Raw genomic sequence first — 20,931 nt, forward strand, 5'->3', positions numbered from 1 at the left:
CTATAAGCATTATTCCAGCTGCGCTAAGGTTTTGACAAGCACCACAATTTTGCCTACCTTGTTGTAGCCCATCTGAAATAACTCTAAGCTTTGCTATGTTCCCTCCATCCTTTCATTGTTTTCAAAATACGTTTTATATCCATGATGGCATTGAAGTCTTGAGTTTGTGAATTAGCTTAAATCATCCTATTATGTGCTGTTAACCAGCAACCATAGATAGTAAAAGAAAGCAGCAAGTAGGCTTGGCTACAATTTCTGTAGTTGCTGCGTCCATTCATTGTTATTCTCTCTCCTGCTCAAACAAAAGTTGTGCGTGCATTAAGTTGATGATAACGTGTTTACAAACTCTACTTTACATAAAATATTGTAAATAGCCTACTGTCATGCAGTTAATGGGATACTGTGCAGAGTTGGAAAGTTAGGTCATCTTGGAAACTGTTTCTCGTTGTTGAGTGCCGTAGCTTACACCTGCAGGAGCACTTGCTTGGGCGCCTGTGTTGCGCAATGCACTTTGCTCCTCTCATCTATACGACGCAGTTCCCATTTCTCCAAACCATACATAATTACAAGGACAAATATTACTACACGAGGGAAATCAGTGTGGTGTCCGATGTGAAAAAATAGGTATTAATCTAGCGTACACATTTCCACGAATCACGGATGTGTTGATGACATAAATTAGGAAATATTAGAGGACTTAATGAGACGTGATGTTGATCTGCATGCCGATGCCATTTAACCCAAATGCCCCAGCAGCAGCACGGGAGAGGAGAGATTATCTGACAGAAGATCTGCATTGTCTATAGTGAGGTAATGTTAGATTACATTACAAATATATCACCATGCATTCATAACCTCATGATTCAGTGAGAGTGATCCCAAAACATCGGAAAGTGACATTTCTGTATTACATTTTGTCAAGAGGAAAAATCAATAGCAAACTGTTCCCAACTGACTATAGCGCTGTAAACCGTTCCTGGCTGCGCCTGGCAAATCCGCCATCATAATAGCAATCCGCTATGGAACAAGCGTGCCTGTTGTTAAAGGGAATGTGAGATGACGCTCTAATTGGTTTATTGCACGTTACGCCCAAACCACACCCATGAGTAATGTAGCTACTTCAGACCACCCCATTTTAGATTTTCTTCAGGCGCAACAGTTATTATCCCGCAGGTAAAATAGCAACAGCGCCCAAGATCCGCCCACAAAGCGACTTGCGCAAAGTCAATTGTGCTGGAGTGCAAGATAGACAGGGGGTCAAGAGCGTGCAGATTAGCTTCGGCATGTTAGCATACGCCATTTTCAAGTATGGCGCTGCATGGAGCATTTGGAACCAGCTCCATGCACGAAAATCCGTGTTGGGCACGAGCTCTCATGCGCGTACATGTTGGTGGGCGGGTACCTATCCGGCGGCTACAGCCAAACATTATTCAGTGCGTATTTCTTGAGGAGCCTATGAGAAGACGTGTATATTATGGTTATTTATACATCATATGACAAATAAAGAAAGTGTATTGATCTTGTTTCGTTGTTGTTTGTCCCGAACAAAAATAGCCTAAACACGATTAAATACAATAAATTACACAACAGCGGCATAAAGCCCTTGTCTCGTTACACCATGGTCACACGTTGCTGTCAACCCATAGCCGCCCGCTTTTGAGCTTGCCAGAGGCTGAATCAGTAGGCTACTACATTGAAACACAATTATTGCCGCGAGGCATTCCAGCCTACAAATTTAATAAAAGTAAACCATGCATAATTAAAAAAAAATAGCTCAATTTAGGCTACTTCGCTACGCAATAAGGTTTCCATTAGAGCACAGCGCACGTTCAATGAATGAGTGAAGGGGACTGCCTTGTCTCACAATAAACAGCTGGAAATTCCAACACTTTTTCAACTACACGAAACTTTACAGTGATCATCAAATACCCCGTAGATTTAAGTGCCCATCAGTCTCAACATTTAACTATATATTAAAAGTCCAAAAGTAAATTAAATCCCATACTAAAACCGAAAATCGTCTGCTTTTGATAGCCTAGTATGACGCTCCAAACAAAACGCATGTCTCACAATAAAACGCACAATGTAAGAAATAAAGTTCTGCCTCGAATAAGCCTACCCCAAATAAATACCTGTGCTTTGCGAAGCCTAGGTAAATAGCAGACCCCGGACATAATGTAGGATTTACGGAAAGTATGCAATCATACGATGTTGGACGCCTGGCGATGCTGGCCTTCTACTGTGCCTCTGACTCCGCTGCCTCATTTGGATGGTAGCCTAACTCGACAGGTGAGCGCGAAGATTGGATATCGTATATGCAGACTACATTCTCTTTAACGTTACTTTACCATCTGCGGTGTACAACCCAAAGTATTTCCAGACACCACATTTTAGATTTAGTTATTGTTTTATTGTTTGCCAGCATGAGCGGACAATTACGTTCATTACAGAAAACACTTAATTGATGTGATGTGATATAAGGATAACTTGTATGCCTACAATGGTATATTAAACATCATAGTCATTTATTTAGTCAGTCATCATGTTCATGCTAATGAATAGGAAGGACACCTAAACGTTAGCCATAAACCAAAATTTCGCTATGCGTGAGTCACGAGCTCCTTCCAGTTGACTCTGGCAGATCTCGTGGACAGTCAGTCGCGATCGATTATTTAATAAATAAATGTGAATTACGATTAATAATAAAAAGCTTCTACCTAATGTGACTTTTTTCCATGAACTGTAAAAGAAAACACGTTTTTTCCAGCTGTATTCTCCATAAAGAGTAAAGTAAATGATGTACTTGTTTTCGGAATTGACGTCACTTCCTGGACTCGTCTGAGGCTGGTCTAATGGGTCTGAGGTCTCTCAATGACTTAACCCCTACTGAAAAATCGACGTTGGTTCATGCGTCATTTCCAGCTTTAGAACTTGGTCAGAGCCGACTGGCGCTGGATCCGAGCCCCAGTGTTCAATATGGCGTTGACTATAGGCGTGTTCGACTTGAGGCAGATCTGACTTGGTCTGGCTTTCTACGTAAACGTGATCTTCAGAGGCTAGCCGGGAGGAGCTACAACAGAGGGCAGCTCATCCCGGACAGACAGGCTACAGTCTGCCTGACATGACTCGCGGGAGATATCGCGGAATTTTGTTTGCAATAAACACAGCAGAACTTTCATTCTTACTCATTAAAATGAGCATGATGACTGACAAAATAAATTATTATGATGTAGTTTAAATTAACCACTGTTGGCATACAGTTAACAGGCCTGCTTTGTAGCACATAAATTCAATATCAAGTGTTTTCCCTATATGTGTGTCTATCTATTTAACCAACAGCAGAAAATAACAGAATATCCAAACGTTTTCAATAGGCTAGCCTACCATTGTTGCAGAAATCACGTATAAGAAGATATCCCTTTGATTTCTGTTTATTTTCGCATATTCCAACATAAGGAAGCAGCATGAGACTCCCGTCAAAATCGTCACGAGGACATTCCTCCCAAATGGCCCTATCACGTCTTTGAACTGACGTCATGAGGGCGTGTTTCAGCTCGTGCAGCTCGTGGAAGGCAACTGCAAGATCTAGACTTAAACCCTAGGTTGGAATTTTGAAATGTCACGTGACGTGATGTCGTGCAATGACGTGATGCAATCGACTCCTACGGACTTTCCCCTAAAGATGCCAGCTGCAGCAGCAACATTTCCGGAAAGGTACTGGCTTGATGAAATTCATTCTGGACTCTCTATCCGACCACATAAAGACCTCGGGATACTTCGGTTTGGCTTTAGGGACCCTCTACTCACTACCACGTAAGTGTAATGTTGTTTGGAACTGTAGAAGAGGTATAAAAATAGCATTTTGTAGCGGCGAAATGACATGCCCTGGTCACTTCCAGGCTAACGAGTTTTGACTAAAAACGGTAAAATCGAACTTTCTCAAAACACATCCGAATGACATGATTTTGATGTCAACTCAACGTATGTACTCCCAATCATCCGTAAATTGATCTAAAGTGCATTTTACTCCGGATAATTCCTTTAATAGGGCAATGTATCCCAGGAGATACAACTCAGAAACGAGATTTTCTGACTCGTTTTGAATTGCCTTTCACTGGCTGGCTATGGGCATGCACAAACATGTCCCTAAAACGCTGGTTACGTATGTAACCGTGGTTCTACGACTGGTGGAAGACCGCCAGATGGCGTTGTTTAGACTGTGTGAAACCCCTTGCACGTAGCCGCATCTCTTACCGAGAGCTTATACCAAAGTTGTCACCTCGTGACGTATGGCGTGACGTTAACTATATATATTGCAGTGTACACGCCATTCATTGCCTGGAGTTTTTCTCGCCAGAATCAGAGGCCCAAGTGACCTATACATCTGGCGGTCTTCCACCAGTCGTAGAACCACGGTTACATACGTAACCAGCGTTCTACTTCCTTGTCTCCAGACCGCCAGATGGCGTCGTTTAGACTGTGTGGAAGCCTTATGTCCAAGCTGTCACGTGGGCCCAAACACATGTACGGTGTCACTATTCACATGGCATAGGGCAAAGAACAATAATTTTATTTACTTTTTTTTTGTAATTTTACATTTTATGCATTTTTTTTTATTATTTTTTATTGTTATTATTGTCAACAGGTGGAGACAAGGCTCACGCACACTCACAAACCTGACCCACTGTTATCCACAGCAGAGGTCAATTGAACAGGCGAAACAGTGCTCAATACTGTCTGTACACAAGACTGGGAACCTGAAGCAACATTTAACCTGTAGAACCTGGAAAATGTGCACGACGACGTCCATGTCGCGGCAGAACAAATATCTAGTAGGCTGACACCCCGTAGGGCAGCCCAAGAAGTAGACACAGAACGAGTGGAATGACATTTCACAGGACCCGGCGTATCATGACCGGTAGAAGAGCATGCATAAGTAATAGACTCTGTAATCCAGTGAGCTAATCTGTCCTTTGACAAAACTGCCCCTTTACATCGGTCACTGAAACACACAAACAATTGGTCAGTGGCCCGCCAAGCTCCCGTGGCTGCCACATATCGCCTAAGTGCTCTGACAGGGCAAAGGTCTGTGTTTTGCGCATTGTCAAAAGAGCACAAAACAGGAATCGTAACAGGTCGGTTGACATAATCTGGACCTAAGACTTTTGGCAGGAATGCAGGATTCGGCCACAATGTTACTCGCGAGTACTCTGGCCCCCACTGCAGACACTGTGGGCTGACAGAGAGAGCATGCAACTCACTAACTCTTTTTGCGGAAGCAACTGCAAGCAGGAAAGCTGTTTTCATTGAGAGCCATTTAACGCCTGCCTCTTCCAAAGGTTCATAGGAGAAGACAAGTAAGCTGTTCAACACAGTATTGAGGTCCCACTGAGGAACAAAACATTTACAAGGTGGGTTCAAACGCCTTGCACCTTTCAGGAAGGCCACTATCATCTTATGCGTTCCTACTGTAGACCCTTCAATTGAGCCCCTGTAGGCCGACATTGTTGCCACATAACCTCTCAAGGTGGACGCAGAGCCTCCAATAGACCCTGCAGAAAATTTAAGATGTCTGCCAATGAGCATGTTTGCGGTACAATGTTACGCTCAGCGCACCAAATTGAAAAGTACCTCCACCTATTACTATACAGTAAGCGCGTAGACTGGGCACGGGCATTTAGAATAGTGTCCCTGACCCCTTGTGAATAGTACGTCGCATGACCTCCCAAGGGCCAGACCCAAAGCTTCAGTTTGCGCAGTTGATGATCCCACAGACGGCCATTCAACTGGGTCAACAAGTCTGCCCTGACTGGTAGTGGGCTGGGCGGCCCCGTCAGGAGCACTTTGAGAACGTAAAACCAAGGGCTGTGGACACGATATGGTGCAACCAGAAGTACTGGCTGGTTGGTCATCCGTATTCGCTGGAGCGTCTGCCAAAGCAACGGAAACGGTGGAAATGCATACAGCCTCAGATTTGGCCAATGTTGGGCTAATGCATCTTGTCCCAGGGACCCTGGTTCGTCCCGCAGTGAGAACCACTTCAGACAGTGAGTCGTGTTGCTGGTGGCTAACAGATCTACCTCTGCTTGCCTATAGGTGTTCCAGACCATCTGAACAACCTCCTCATTCAGACGCCACTCCCCCATGAGGGGCCTGCCCCGGGACAAGACATCGGCCACACAGTTCTTTTTTCCGGGCACATAAATCGCCCTCAGCGACAACAGGTGTGCATCCGCCCACAGCCAGATCTGTCTGGTCAGGCGGTTCAGCATTGACCGCATGTAGCTCCAGATAATCGATGTGGTAGGCCTGAAGCCTGCCCCGCCATACGCCGCGTATTCCCTGATGGTTCCAAACCCCGCCCCAGCCGTGCTGGCTGGCGTCCATGGTGATGACCTCCCTCCTTGCTGGAGGTGGCCCCAGTGGAACCCCCCTGAGGAGAAAAAACCTCAGCGCCCACTGGTCTAGAGAGGCAGCCCCCTTGGGGGTGATGCTCACTAGCACCCGTTTTTGTGTTTGAGCTGAGAGCCTCCTGGTCTTTAGCCAGTATTGGAAGTGGCGGAGATGTAGCCTCCCCAGTGTTACAAAAGGCGTTGCGGCAGCCAACATGCCTGCAAGGTGTAGTAGCACGCAGTACCGCACAGTCCGGCTTGACCTGACACGCGTCACCAGCCCTATTATATTGCGAACTCTTTCCTGAGTAAGGCAAGCACGTTCGGTGGTCGAATCCAACCGGATACCTATGAAGTCTATAGACTGGGAGGGATCTAGTTTGCTCTTTTCGAAGTTCACCGTCAGACCAAGAGCTGAGACATGGCGGAGTAGCGTCCGAGCATTCATACTGACCTAATTTGGGGACCCGGCGCAAAGCAGCCAGTCGTCCAGGTAAGGGAGGATACGAATGCCTTGGCGGTGTAAGGGTGCCAGGGCCTCGCGTATGCATTTTGTGAATACCCGGTGGGGTTAATGATAGACCAAAAGGTAGTACCTTGAACTGGAACGAACGACCTTCGAAGTGAAAACGAAGGAAGAGATGGTGCTGAGGGGCGATGGGTATATGGAAGTAAGCATCCCTCAGATCTATCATAATGAACCAGTGTCCTGGTTCCACTGAATAAAGAACATCTGACGTGCGCAGCATACGAAAGGGCAGCTGCTTGAGGTAAGTGTTTAGACGCTGCAGGTCTAATATCAGTCGAAGACCACTGTCTTTCTTGGGCACAATAAAGTAGGTGGAGAACATTCCCCGTTGTTCTTGGGGGTCTATTTCCTCGATAGCATCCTTGTGTAGGAGGGACTGTATCTCTGAGTATAATGCGGAGCGTGTTTCCGGACTTGACGCCCGTGTGGGGCGTATGCCGGAGTTCAGAGGGGGCCGGCGGCGAAATTGAAGATGGTAGCCATTTGCAAGTGTGTCGGACCCATGGGTTCGTTGTTATGGAGCCCCAGAACTCCAGTTGTTGAGGAGTGAAACACCCTGCAGTCTCGTGTCTGTGCACGCTGTGTAGGTTTGGGGGGACGGCCATAAGCAGCCCGGTCTGTCCTATGAAAGGACTGCGTGGGTCTGCCTCGCCCTCCATGTTGAGCAAAACTGTGCTCCGCCTGTCTCCTATATGGTTTTTGGTTGGTAGTCGATGTATGTCGGCAGTAAGAGGGGGCGCCACGAAACGTAGGTGGTGGCGGCGGCGGTGGACGCTTGAAAACTACTCTCGGTTTCACATGCTGAGAGCAAGTTTCAGACGCAAGTTTGCGGTGGTTCAAAGCCTCCTGCGCAGCTGGGCCAAACACCTGGCCCGGGGCCAGAGGCAGCTGGCGCAACACATTCCTAGCTGCATCTGGAAGAGGGGACTGTGCTACCCAAATCTGCCTGCGGGCTTGAAGTAGCAGCCCCATTGATTTCCCACACTGCTTAGCCAGGGCTCCCACACCCTGAAGTGCTGTATCAACTAACTCAGAAGCTGCTGCATCTGAGGATGGCTGCAGTGTTGTCTGCAGAGCAAGCAAGACATGGGCCATAGTGTTAAGGACCCGTCCAATCGTCGCCTGTGTGTTATAGGCTCTGCACACTAAGTTGTCAGTACGCCTACATTCAGGGCTAGGGCACCGTGGGTCAGCGCGAAGAGCCTCGTCAGGTGAGACGACCAAGGAGACCACTGCCGCTTCCACTGGAGGCATAGGGCCCAGGCCTGCAGAGCCCGGTTCTGCCATTGACGCTAACAGTCTAGTGGGGCGATCCATCCTGCTAGTGTTCGCATCCTTCAAAGCCTCAGCAAACATCTTTATAAAGTCCTCACAGTGTGGAACAAACAGGTAATTGCTGCGCGCGGAGAGGCGGCAGAGGCGGTTCGTCTGTATCATAGCCTGGGGAAGAGGTTCCACATTGAGCTTCGCCAGAGCCATACGGATGGCTCCTGTTAAAGCTCCGCTTCATCCTCTGACTCCCTGCCACTCTCTGTTGCAGAAGAATCAAAACCATGATCCTCTGGAAGTGAAAACTTATCTGTGTCCAGAGGAAACAGAGAATCAGTGGCTGCAAGAGAAACTACATCCACCTCCCTGTTCAGAGGAGAGGTAGGAGGGTCCGGCTGCGATGCAGGTAGAGAGGCATCGTCACTTTTCTGAGAATTGGGCTGCAGATATGGTGGCTGCATGTTCAGAAGTAAGTCCTTAATTTGTGTAACACTCTCAGTGAGTTCGTCGACCCTACGCGTCAGAATGTCTGAGTGTTTGGGCTTTTTTGTTCTCACAAGGGTGTGTGACACTGCTGTGCATTTACCTCCACGCTCATGGACAGGTTGAGAGTAAAGGAGGCAGTCCTCATTTCCATCCAGCCCTGCTAGGCGTGCCTGTCACTGTTGCAAAGTGAGCTGGCTACAATGCACACAAGGATCAGATAGCTTCCTTGAGGTGATCAATGCCCAAGCAACTAGGGCAGCAATCATGTGGATCCTCTAGGCCCATGGGCACAGTGCACAGAGAACACCAAGCCATTTTCTGTTTAACTGTAGTGTAGATTTAGTGTGGTTCTGGGGAATGAGCACACAGCACTTTGAGGAATAGAGGAATAACCTTAGGTATAATAATCGTATGTAAATAGTGTAATCCCAATCAGCAGTAGGCCTATAGGAAATCACTGTTGAGCTCCGTCTGTAATTAAACACAGGAACGTCTGAAACTACGGAGTTATCTGGTGCCGGGGGCTGAGCACCGGTCCTGTGCGTAACGGAGTTTAAAAATACACCGAATTACTATTAATCTGCGCTGGTGACGGAGAGCGCAGTTATAGTCTAGTAACGTGATAGCTGCACATGCACCGGGGGCTGGGCGCCAGCAGCTTCACCTAGCAGCGTTCGTGCTAGACCTGTGTGGCGGGTCTCCAGCACTCGAGTACTTACCTGATGTAACCGCGTCGGGAGAGTGCTGCACCGGGGGCTGGGCGCTAGCACAAGCAGTGTTGTGTGTTCGACAGTGTGATGTTGCCGGGGTGTGGGCAACACACGTTGAGGGATGCTAGTTCACTTAGCGCCAGACCGGTGTAGTGGGTCTGCGTTCGAAGATACTCACCAAAAACTAGCAATTCCGTAAGACAAAGGAAACGATTTAGAGTCGAAGCGAGAGTAAGCTGTGGAAGCTGTTGGAGATATACTCCGAAGTTAGCTGTTCCGCAACCACAGTAGAAGAAATGATCCGTTCTCAGCAAGGGCGAGAAAGCGAAAGGCAATGAACGTTAAGGGTGTTTTAAGGACATGTTTGCCCATAGCAGCATGTTTGTGCCCAGTGCCCATAGCAGCCAGTCAAAGGCGATTCAAAACGAGTCAGAATGTCGAGACAGGACCCATCAAAATGTCCACCACTCTAGTTCATCCAAAACAAACCAGAAAAGGGACTCAAAGTGCTAAATACCGGAATTATCCTTTAAGGAGAGGAGAAATGCTTGCTTAGTTCCAATGTCTATACACCCATATTAATTTGTCAACTAATGAAAATTGGTTAACATTTAACTAAGTCAGATTTGTCAATTGTGATGTGGTGATGGAGGTCAATCTGACTCGAGACACTTTAGCATGGGCAGAAGACAGCAGACTCAGATTTGTGTTCAAGAGCTGCCACTGGGTTGAGAAAAATGTATGTCTATAGAGCTTTTTTGCCACACACACTGCCACTCATTTAAATGCAAATGTGTTTGTGACTATTCCTAACTTTATGTTCTCTTCCGAAACTTATGACTTGCAATTATTTATGCCATTTCACAATTCTAAGGCACAAAAGATAAATATATTGCATGGTCCCTTGCAGAGTCATGTTTCGAATCCCAAACAAATTTCTGCTTTTTAGTTATGTTTGCTTTTTTAACTAAGCCTACTTACTGTGCATGGAGGGAAAATCCTGGTCTATGTTGTTTAATAACTATTACTAAATTAAATCTATATCTACTATAACTACTAGTCATGGACTTGACTTGACTTGACAATTGACTTGTGTGAATACATAAATCTGTATACGGAATTTTGTCATTCCTCCTAGAAATCGTGTATCATGCTCCCCGGCTTTGGTGATAATTATGGTAGTACACAGGAAGTGCCAGGGCTAAGCTTCACCCAGCAGCCCTTTCCAGCAGCCCCTCTTGTCAGCCTGCCGTTCTGGCTCACTCAGGTCCGGTCTTAGGTCCTTATCTGCCCGCAGCAGCATCCTGGCACCGGCTCCGTGGCACACGCACCATGAAAGACAGAGGGATGTCCTCTTATCTGACATCATTTGCATAGAGACAAATTGATGTCTTTCAGGAAAAGCTGTTTTTCGGGTTTTTTTATGTATTTATTTATTTGGTCGGACACTTTTAGTGGTCCACCTACGTTGCATGATAAAACATTTCTAAGGTGTTGATTGTAACATTCGAGAGCATTAAAACTGGTTGTATTTCTGACTGAGTGCTGAACAAGTATGCTAGTGTGTGATTGGCAGAACATTGGACAACAAACCATCTTCTAAACAGGTTTGTTTCTTTCCCATTTCATTCTCAGTCACATTTCAAGAACTCTAGGGAAATTCTACCATGGACATTCTTAGTCACTGCCACCATGTTACCCAAATGAATAACTAATTAGTCGAGACTTTGTAAAGCTGTTTGTTTGAGGTTAATTTGGAAAGACGCAATACTTGTCCTTGCTTGTATTTGAACTTCCTATTTGAACATCCATTATGAATTAGAGGAGCAAGCCCACTGACCATATTATTCCTTTAAACTGGCTTAAAGGTGTAGCAGGTGTCTTTACAAGCGTTCTAGCCCATTCCCAGGGGGGTACTTGCACTACTCTTCACACAGTGGCTCTGCGGGAATGTAATCTAAAGGTGTTACTGTATGTCAACCTCAATGTTTGGGACAGCCCCATTTCTGAGCACACCTCAAATATAATGCTCTGTGCTTTTCAAGTTTTAGAAATCTCAGTCATTGTATCACAGAGCAGTCTAGGGCTGTGGCAACTTACATGGCTTATGTATTTTCCAAGGTAGATAAAAAAGTAATTTCGTCCAGCTGAAACATTATGATTTCCTCTTTTGTGGAGAGCCGATACAGTATGTCTACTGAACCCAGAGACTGTGTCAGATTATTACTGAAGCACCTTTAAATATGTTGACTCTGATTAGAATAAGCAGCTCAAGAGGCAATGCTCAGATGCGGTGGATTAAGATATATTTAATCAGAACTGTGAGTGTTAAAAATGGCAGTCACCTTGGCTTTGCCCATTCAGCCTTTATCAAACCTGTGTGTAAATAGAAATCCTAAGAGGCTTATCACAGTTGGAAATGTTTCTTATCATGTCGTTTCACAGAAATGTGGATACATTTAAATGCATGACATTATATTAATTCTCAAATTCACATTCACAATGTGGCAGAAGATTAAGTGTGGCATTAGGTTGAAACTGTTGTAAGCAACATTTGGAGTGATTGCTGACTTTGGCTAGGCATAGCGACATTGGAAGTCTGGCTTGTAGTTGTTGATTCCAGAGTATGCAATCTCAGATATACAGCATGCATATATTTTTAATGGGTATAAATGAGTGATACCAATTAGAATAGAATGTCAGCTGACTTCAGAATTCTACAAAACATCTGCCATAGAAGTAAAATCTTTGAAGATGTTTTATCCTGAAAGAATATCCAGCACAGTGGCTATTACTCTGTGACTGCATGCTCACATGTAGAATGGGTTATATGCTGTGTAAACCCAGAAGCCCAAGTGTCCTTTAGGGTAGTGTGTTAACTAGTGCAGTGCCTGGATCAAATCATGCTCATTCTTGTTGAATGTTCATAGCCTAATGGCATATCTGCAGCTACTTTGAAAATGGATGCTCTGTAGTAGGAAAAAAACACATCATTCCGGCCAAGTGTTCCATTCACTCTACTAACTACCAAACATTTTGTTGATAAAAATGGACATTTGTTGTAAGAAGCCAGTAATGTGACTGTCCCCTTAGAGCAGTGTTTCTCAAACATTTTCAGACCAAGGACCACTTTACCAATAAAAAAAACCCCTCACCGACCACCTAGCTAAAAAAAAAACAGTAGACCTACTTCAACAGTATATTACACAATAGGCCTACTCACTGAACCACCTTGCTTCTTGTCTTTGCACCTTGCTTATTGTGTCAGAGGATTCATATGATTTAAACTGGTGTAGCTTAGGCAGTGTAGCAGAACTGTTTGGATTAACATACAAGTCGGTTCAATATTGCAACCAACTCATCTATATTATATTTTACCAAGTCTGCTCGCGAACCACTTTGGATAGCTTGCGGACCACCGGTGGTCCCCGGACCACACTTTGAGAAGCACTGCCTTAGAGGGAGAAGTGTGTCTCTTATGGTCTATGACTGTCTGCGCTGCGCAGTGTTAGGATTATGATTATGTTAGTAAGGTAGATACAAATGGATTTTGTAGTAAAAGCCACTATTATCCAATACAGCTGAAGCATAGCTGATGGTTTTTTCCCCCTCCAGAGTCTTATCAGTTTTGGTCTAGTCATGTTTTTCAATATGATCTGGTATCTGCATCCTCTGACATAGTGGATAATTCTTCAAAATATATCTGCTCTATTTAGCCTGCGGATATTCATGGAAATGAATTCATTTTATGCTTGTCTGCAGCTATACATTAACTGTGTGTTTTTTTTTTTCTCTCTCCTTCCTGTCTAGGATACACATGACATACCCAGACAGTTAAATGAGCAAAATAAAAACCGTGGATTTTGGTCATTAATTAAGACATTACAGGTAAGACAATCTTTGAAATTGATCACTGCACACAAAGCTGATTCTGTGCTTTCAGGTGAATAGATTTACGTCCAGGTATGTAAATGCTAGACAATGTGAATTTAAACACCAAATTAGTTTTTTTATTGTATGAAACACTCATTGTACGAGAAAACCTTTTTTTAAATTTGCTTCACTCTCTGTGTTCACTATTACCTCTTGAAAGAATGAACGAAGAATTAATGTCCTGAATTTCTGAGATGTGGTAGATCAGAGGAGTTAAAATGTTCCTCCACTCTCTCTTACTTTATTACTTTGGGAACCAGAACATTTTCTTTTCTTCCAAGGTGAAATGGAATAGTGTCCATGAATATTGTTTAAAACAAGCGAGTGGTCAGACCTGACTTTCACCTTGAGGCCTGGACAGCTTGGTAGACACCACACACAATCGATTATTCCAAGGATTTGCTGAAGCGTTGTGAGAGAGAAATCCATCAGCGAAGCAATGATGGTTCATCAGATGGCCGGATCACAGCAGAGTTGGCATTCAAGTCATGAAGTCATTGTGTGATGATAATGCACATTGGCACTTTCACGTTGTCCAGCGTCCCTTGGGGTTGTTTCTGTTACACTGGTACATATTAAGCTGGAGGGATTGTTTGTGCTGCAATGGCTTGAGGTATTATTCACTCTTAAACGACAGATGTGATGGCTGATTACAGCAGAACTGCTACTACAGCTACTGATGACACCCCATGTGTTGTGGAGACTGATATGTGTAGTCATATTATTTCAAGAATTGAATGCATGCCACCATGGCACCTTTGAATCTGAAACACCTTTGCATGGGTGTTATTTTTCATGACACCAACACATCTGAAAACTCGTGACCCAGCTTGGCTTGCTCAGATGTTGACCACACTGCATTTTATTTTTCAGATAATCTAGGAGCAATGCAACCCAAATCCAATGAGACTTTCGATACAGTGTGTACATTTTCACACAGTAAACTCCTTATCACGGCAGGAGCCATAAAGATGTAAACAGGTTGTTGTGATGAATGAGTACTCTGCTTCTATTGATTACGGCTCTATATTTTCATGGTCATATTTGTTTATGGCCTTTAATTAAACACACTCTCCTCTCTGGATGATGAAAGGCCTTTCTGAGCAACCAGTCCTTCCTGCTTTATCATGTTCCATTACTTTAATAGCTGGTAGAATGTCGCATTTTCCCTTAAGGCTAAATTCACCAAATAGCCTTAATGAATACAGGCTGCCAGTGGTATCTAAATAGTCCACAGTTTCTGTTTGTTGATTTTGGTATTCTTATGTAACTTTTTTGTAGCCAGTATTTCAGAGCTGAGGCAGAAATGCAAAATCAAAGAGTACTGCATAAAAAATACGTCGCCCTGCACTACCAAGAGGCCTTAATGTGCTACTCCATCAAACTGGCAAATGAAAACATTAAACTTAGCCTGCAGGTTGTGCTTGAAAGATTTTGACCTTAATTGTATATAATATTTATGTTCTAGCAAATTCTTTCTGTGCTTCATATGAACTGGCTTACACAAAAAGAAAATACAGCCAACTAAATCATTGTCCTCAGCACCTACCCTGTCCTTGTTTGGTTGTCTTCTCGTCGTTACTTGGCACGCCAGAGATATTCTATATGTCTCCTCTTTCTTTGGTAAACTCAGTAAAAAGGACTTTAGTTGTCCTCAGATCACTCATTATTGCCATCTACAGAGCCCTTCTTTATTTATTGTTTTTATTTATTCTTTACATTTATTAGCACTGGTGAAGATATGTAAAAATAAGGTATAGAAAATCAGCCTTGGGCATTTTATCTTAGTTTCACAATGAAAATAATGAGGAAAAGTCCAACCTTGAAGGGAAAGAAAAAATCCTCATAAAGAAATAAATATTTTCAACAGAGACATGCATGCCACATTATTGTTTTATGCCTGTTTTTACTCATCTTTACCAGGGGTGCTGTATGTAGATGTGAGGTGATCTGAAGGAGCATCTCTGACTCTGGCAAGATTCCAAAGTATTTAAAACTACTGATCCTTGATCCAGTTATCATTTTGAAGTGAAACATCTTTGGACTCCTAAACCTGTGCCTTGTCTGACCTTTAAGAATTTTTTGTGCTACCCTCAATTGGTTTACAATGGAACATTTCCCTCCCTGGGGAAAAAGAAAAACATTTGAAGTTGCTCGGTAACATGCTAATCTTTTTAATAAGTGCCATTAAATCAGCAGTTTTATTGATGTTTGTCAGAGTTGGAGCATTGAATAAACTATTTGGCTGTTAGCCAAATCACAAGTAAATCTAATTAATTGTGCAATCTGCTGTAGAATGTTGTTGGTAACACCTAGTCTGCGCTCATCATGAACACATAATGGAGTGCTGCATGCAGTTAGGCCTTTGATAAAAAAAAGTGTAGTGTTTAAATACATCTAGTGCAGACTTTGTAGACAGGGACGGAGCAGATGTTTGGGGGAGTTGTATTTCCAGGAGGGGGCGGAGCGGATGGAGAAAGGGAGATTTACAGTTGTTTTGATGGGTTTTGCATTCTGCTGCTTCGTGCTTATATTTATGGATGTGAAATGTGTTTGCCAGGCATATCTGAGGTTCATTTTCGGTCAGAGTGCACAGTTGCACAGTACTCACTCTAGAGGTCACAGTCAGGTCATAAGTTTGTTATGGATATCAGCTGATGATACAATAATGACAACTGATATTTGTCAAAAAGATAGGACTCCTCTTGGAGACCAGAAGGTTTTTTCATCTTCCACACATACATGTTGTTGCACAGAACAAATGTGTCAGTGGATCATGGTCACAACTCACAGGGGCTAGGAGTCTTGAGGTGAGCGCGCTTCATAACCTTGTCAACTGAGGCTGCAATTAGATCTGTGCTAAATCTTGTGGTCAGCTCTCTCAGATTGCCTCAGGAGTTTTAAGGACATTGGGTTATTCTGATGCACAGCGTAGAGCACAGTGTATATGTGTGGGATCAAATTCAGCCAGACACATTGACTGATACATGTACATGCACTATGCACTATGTGTGGCTTACACATGCAGGTTTACCCCAAAGCCACTCTGGGGCTTATCATGCACAGACAATCAGTCTGCATTTGGACTTTGAAGGATACATGGTTTTACAAAGGAAGTCATGCAAGTGGGTGACCTCGTGGCTAGTCTTTTTGAAGTCTGATACTACAGTATGTGTCATGCAACACAGATGTAGTTGTGTCTGTGTTGTGTGGATTTGCAAAGTTATTGGTATTGAGCAGGGCCAATTGACTGATGTATTTTCCACATTTTGAAAACTTTGAAGAATAATTCTACAATAGATAGAAGTTGGAAAACTGTATTTCTCAAATGGATTGGCACATTGAGCCATACAATTGTGTGCATCAGACCATAATTCTCAACTGTGAAATGTTCAGCCTATGGGAAAAACTGCTTTGATGTCTTATTTATGCTTTTAAAGTTTGTTATTGTTTTTCAGTCCTTTCCCAACACTGCTTGTATTATTTCAATGTGGCCCACCCAATATGGCCCACCTCTGCTTTCCACTGAATGACAATTATTTGTTGTGGCATCACAACACATGTTTTTTGCACTACAATGATAGCCGGCTGTAGCCGGCTATAACAGCCGGCTATAAAACCAGTCATGCTTACAGATTTCAACCTCATCTCACTATCTAATGGTCATCCCTGGGAGTCTGTCCCTGTTGGAGTAGAAGGGATGAATACATTGGCATAAAGCCGGCACCTAAATGGCGTGGCTGGCTCGTCGACTCATGGGTTGTTTGCATTTTTTGTCCCTTATTTCCCATCACGCTGATGCTGTGTAAAAAACAAAGGCGACGGTGCCAGAGGCTATAGCGCATCCACTCATGACTGCCAGTTGGAGAGTTCCGATCAGATCAAACCCAATAAAATAGCATCTGCTGAAAATGTCCCTCTTCCCAACCGCAGCCCCTGTTAGGGGTTCCCCCACCAAACTGCAGCTAATTGCCAATTATGTTTCTCTCCACACAGTTTACAGTTTCTGTAGCCCTCCCTCATTACATGGCTCTCTCTCTCTCTCTCTCAGAGCTGCATGTCCACAAATGATTCTGTCTGGCGGAGAGAAAACACGTTAACCCATTTCACGTCTGCAGTGGAGAGCCTTTGACTGAATGTGTTCTCTCACTGAATGCGGTCATGCAAGTTGAATGTTGTCGTTTTGGGGCGTTCTTGGTTGTTTGGCAAGCATTTGGCACTGTCCTGATTTGTTGTGGAGAATTAGGCACACTTGTCATAATTCATTATTTACCAATGTGGAGCACTGTGTTTTTTTGGTCCTAACAGTCTCTTGACCTCTTTAAGAATAGAAGGTGGGCTGGAAGTTATGGCAGACTGTTTATCAATGCCTGTCAGCTTTCATTGTTGGCAAGATGCAGCAGATAGGTTGGCTGGACAGCTGAACTGTTCCATAAAGGGGATGTGGTGGCCAGCATGAGAAAGCAGTATCATGCTGTATGTTTGATTGTGAACTCACCATTTTGAATACTTTACATGTAATAACATGGTAGTCAGATAGACATGCCTTTGGCTAGAAGGGCCAGGTAAGGTTATAGACCGACACCTGAGATTAAATAAACCTCAATACCAAACAATATTTACAAGGAATACCTGTCATTTTGCATAACATTAACCTATTAGATTTGTGTCATTAAAGCAGTTTCAGGTATTTTTGGCGACTGTAAAGTTTCCCTTAGAGTCGCTATACTTATATTTTACTCTGCCATTGTACAGTGCCAATATAGCCGACTTCTCGTGGTTTGTTCCCCCCAGTGGCGCAAAAAGTGGGTATGCGCTATATGTGGCGCATAGGGGCGCAGCACTACGGGGGCACCAAAGCGATGGTAAATAAAATAAAATAATATATTTGGTATTTTCTATATGTAGCTACTGTTGTACGTTTCTAAATCATTTCTGCATTTCCTCAATGTTAAATAACATTTTAGAGGACTAACAGGCTAGAGTAGGCGCCCTCTCACATAAGATTCCATCATAGAATTTTGACATAGAAGAGGGAGTGGGGGCGCCGTGAGCACTGAGCGAGCAGGTAGGCCTACGAGTAGTGAGTTTTCGTCTAGAAAAAGATGGATACAGCAAAAAAGCTGTCGGGGGCTAAAAATAGAAAAAGCAAGGGAAAATGAGATGGCATGTCAAGGTGACAGTAGTTAAATAAGTGGATGGTGAAAAGCAACAGGTAGGATTTAAAGTGTGACGTCTGTGCTTGGAGGCTTGCAAATATTCATGTTAACAGACTAACTAGCGTTTGCTATGCCGATTGAAACATAGCCATTCAGATAGCTAGGTGGCTACCATGCTCATACTGCACTTTTAATGGCAAACTGCAAACAGAAATGTCACACGAGCAACAACTCATTAGGCCTACATGTTTCCATTTCCTAATAATGAAGACTCCTTGTAATAACTTAATATTGTAATAAATCTGCTGGGTAGGAAAAGGTCCCCCTCTAGCGACCCCCTTTGTCCCTTCCCCCAGGTAGACAAGTCAGAGAATGTGTAGACCCCACACCACCACGGACGGTACAAAAGTAGCTTTATTTATTTCCACAGCCAGGCAGCTCCGGACATTATAATTAATCAACTGACATGATTTGGGGGATCCTCACTCCCAATCCGTGCAAAACAGCAATCCAATAAAACACAGCAATTCATAAACACCACAAAGAGGAAAACATCTCCATTCGGGTATCACAGCACACCTTTCCAGTGTTCTCAATAAAAGGTTCCCCGCAACCCTGTCACTAATAAATTACGTTGCACAAAAGCTACCCGACTTTCAATTATAAAAACAGACACAGATACATATTAGTCAAATGAGAGTTATTAAAAGGGAGACTTCCCTGCTCCCTGAGACCCTCCCCTGGGGGCCTGATGGCAAGGGACAGCGAATCGAACTTTCAGGTGGCCAGCGAGGTTCCAGTATGTAAATTCCCGTGTGTAAGTTCCAGTATGTAGTTCCAGTGTGAAAGTTCTAGTCTGTAATTCCAGTATGAAAGTTCTGAGGAGTTCGTGCAGGGGCTCACGAGTCCAGTAGTCCAACTCGCCCGCCAGTCGCGGCGTTGGTCTAGGTTTTAACAAAGGCCTATACTAAGGTTTCCTCCCCCCCTACAGCCATCTTCACTGGCGGCGATCCTACTGACCGCGACCAGCACAATTCGTACCCGGTTTTGACCAACGCTCCCCCAGCGTTTCGCCTGGACGCTCCAGATCAACCTTGGACTCTCTCTCCCGCACGTTGCTCCTCTGCATGCTCATATTGTCTCCTACCCAGGTGAGTCCAATTAGGGCAATTAGGCATCAAACGCTCCCTCATTATCTCCAGGCATTGCCCCCTCAGTTCACCTCAATATTGTGCTGTCAATGTGGCGCAAACAAGGCTAGAGTTGGATCAGCCTTATCCTTTGTGAGCAACAGCTGGCAAAAGGACGTTATGAGAACCGTTTAGACTCTCTTAAAGTGACAATGCGACATTTAACAATACTTCAAGTTAAAATCGGCAAAATTTCTTAAAAAATAATAATGTGTAATACATTATTGGCCTTTTGTTTTACTTTAGTTGTTTTTTTTTTTTGTTTGTTTTTTTTTTTGGGGGGGGGTCAATTTGTTGTTGCATACCCTTCAAAAAATGGGTAGCTGCGCCAAAGAGCCATTTGGTTATTAAGTCATGATGCAATAAGGGATAATGAACAACATGGCGTTCAGCCCCGACACGCAGCGGTGCTCGGGGAGCAGTGAGGGGTTAGGTGCCTTGCTCAAGGGCACTACAGCCGTGGATGTGGGCATACTTACAACCGGACCCGCGTCACACAGAGCAGGTTGTTTGCGCCATGCCCCTTTTGAGGGGAAAACATTCCCTCAGAACAAGCCAGAGTGAACCGGTAGACATGTACCAACCACACAGCTAAGAACCCCTCCCTGAGTTTCTTTTGCCTACCATGTCCTCAAAAAAAAATCCTGACCTGAAAATTATGGCTACAAGCCATAAGAAGAGAATACCGTATGACACTTCTGGTCACTGAGTGAGGTTGTTGGTTGTTGCACCACTTCGTAGGCTCCTTGGGATACTGAAGAGACGTGTTTTTATATTAATTGAATTAAGCTTTTGTAGGTAACTTTCACGGTCAACGACCGGCAAAGTGGTTATGTATTGAGTGGTCATATTGATTTGTGGTATTTTTTGTTATTATTTATTCCTGCGATTTCTGTACGAATTACGTTTATTGACCCTAATTTGCGTTGGAGTTAATGAGAGGGGTTGTTTGTCACGAGTCAAGTTCCCGGATGTGCCGGTCTAACGTATAGGAGAGCACTGCTCAACCACTTTCCCCACCCACATTTTTCCCACTGGTTTGGGATCGAATCGGCACCCCTCCGGTTACAAGTCCGAAGCCCCAACCAGTAGACCACGGCTGCCCTAATGATGGTTGAACTTTTAAATGGATGGTTGCTATGGCCAAAGGCCAGTCGTTAGTTCCATCTCTCCCGTTGTCAAGCGGGCATATCCCAAGATTCTGATGAGCCTGAAAGTTCATTTAAACTTCACGAGTTCGCCGAATAGGGCCAAGATATTGGA

At 44.1% G+C, this 20,931-nt stretch overlaps 1 protein-coding gene across 4 annotated transcripts in view; it reads left to right on the plus strand.

Moving 5' to 3' along the window:
* The window catches only part of gulp1a (GULP PTB domain containing engulfment adaptor 1a), a 72,022-nt gene that overhangs the window by 19,119 nt on the left and 31,972 nt on the right, over positions 1-20,931 (plus strand). For all 4 annotated transcript variants that reach the window (XM_042084491.1, XM_042084484.1, XM_042084489.1 and 1 more), the window contains exon 2: positions 13,197-13,274. The gene's annotated coding sequence lies outside the window, so the exon portion shown is untranslated. The remainder of the gene's footprint in view (positions 1-13,196; positions 13,275-20,931) is intronic.

This window comes from Alosa sapidissima, chromosome 2 (genome assembly GCF_018492685.1).
Source record: "Alosa sapidissima isolate fAloSap1 chromosome 2, fAloSap1.pri, whole genome shotgun sequence".
Taxonomy (NCBI): domain Eukaryota; kingdom Metazoa; phylum Chordata; class Actinopteri; order Clupeiformes; family Clupeidae; genus Alosa; species Alosa sapidissima.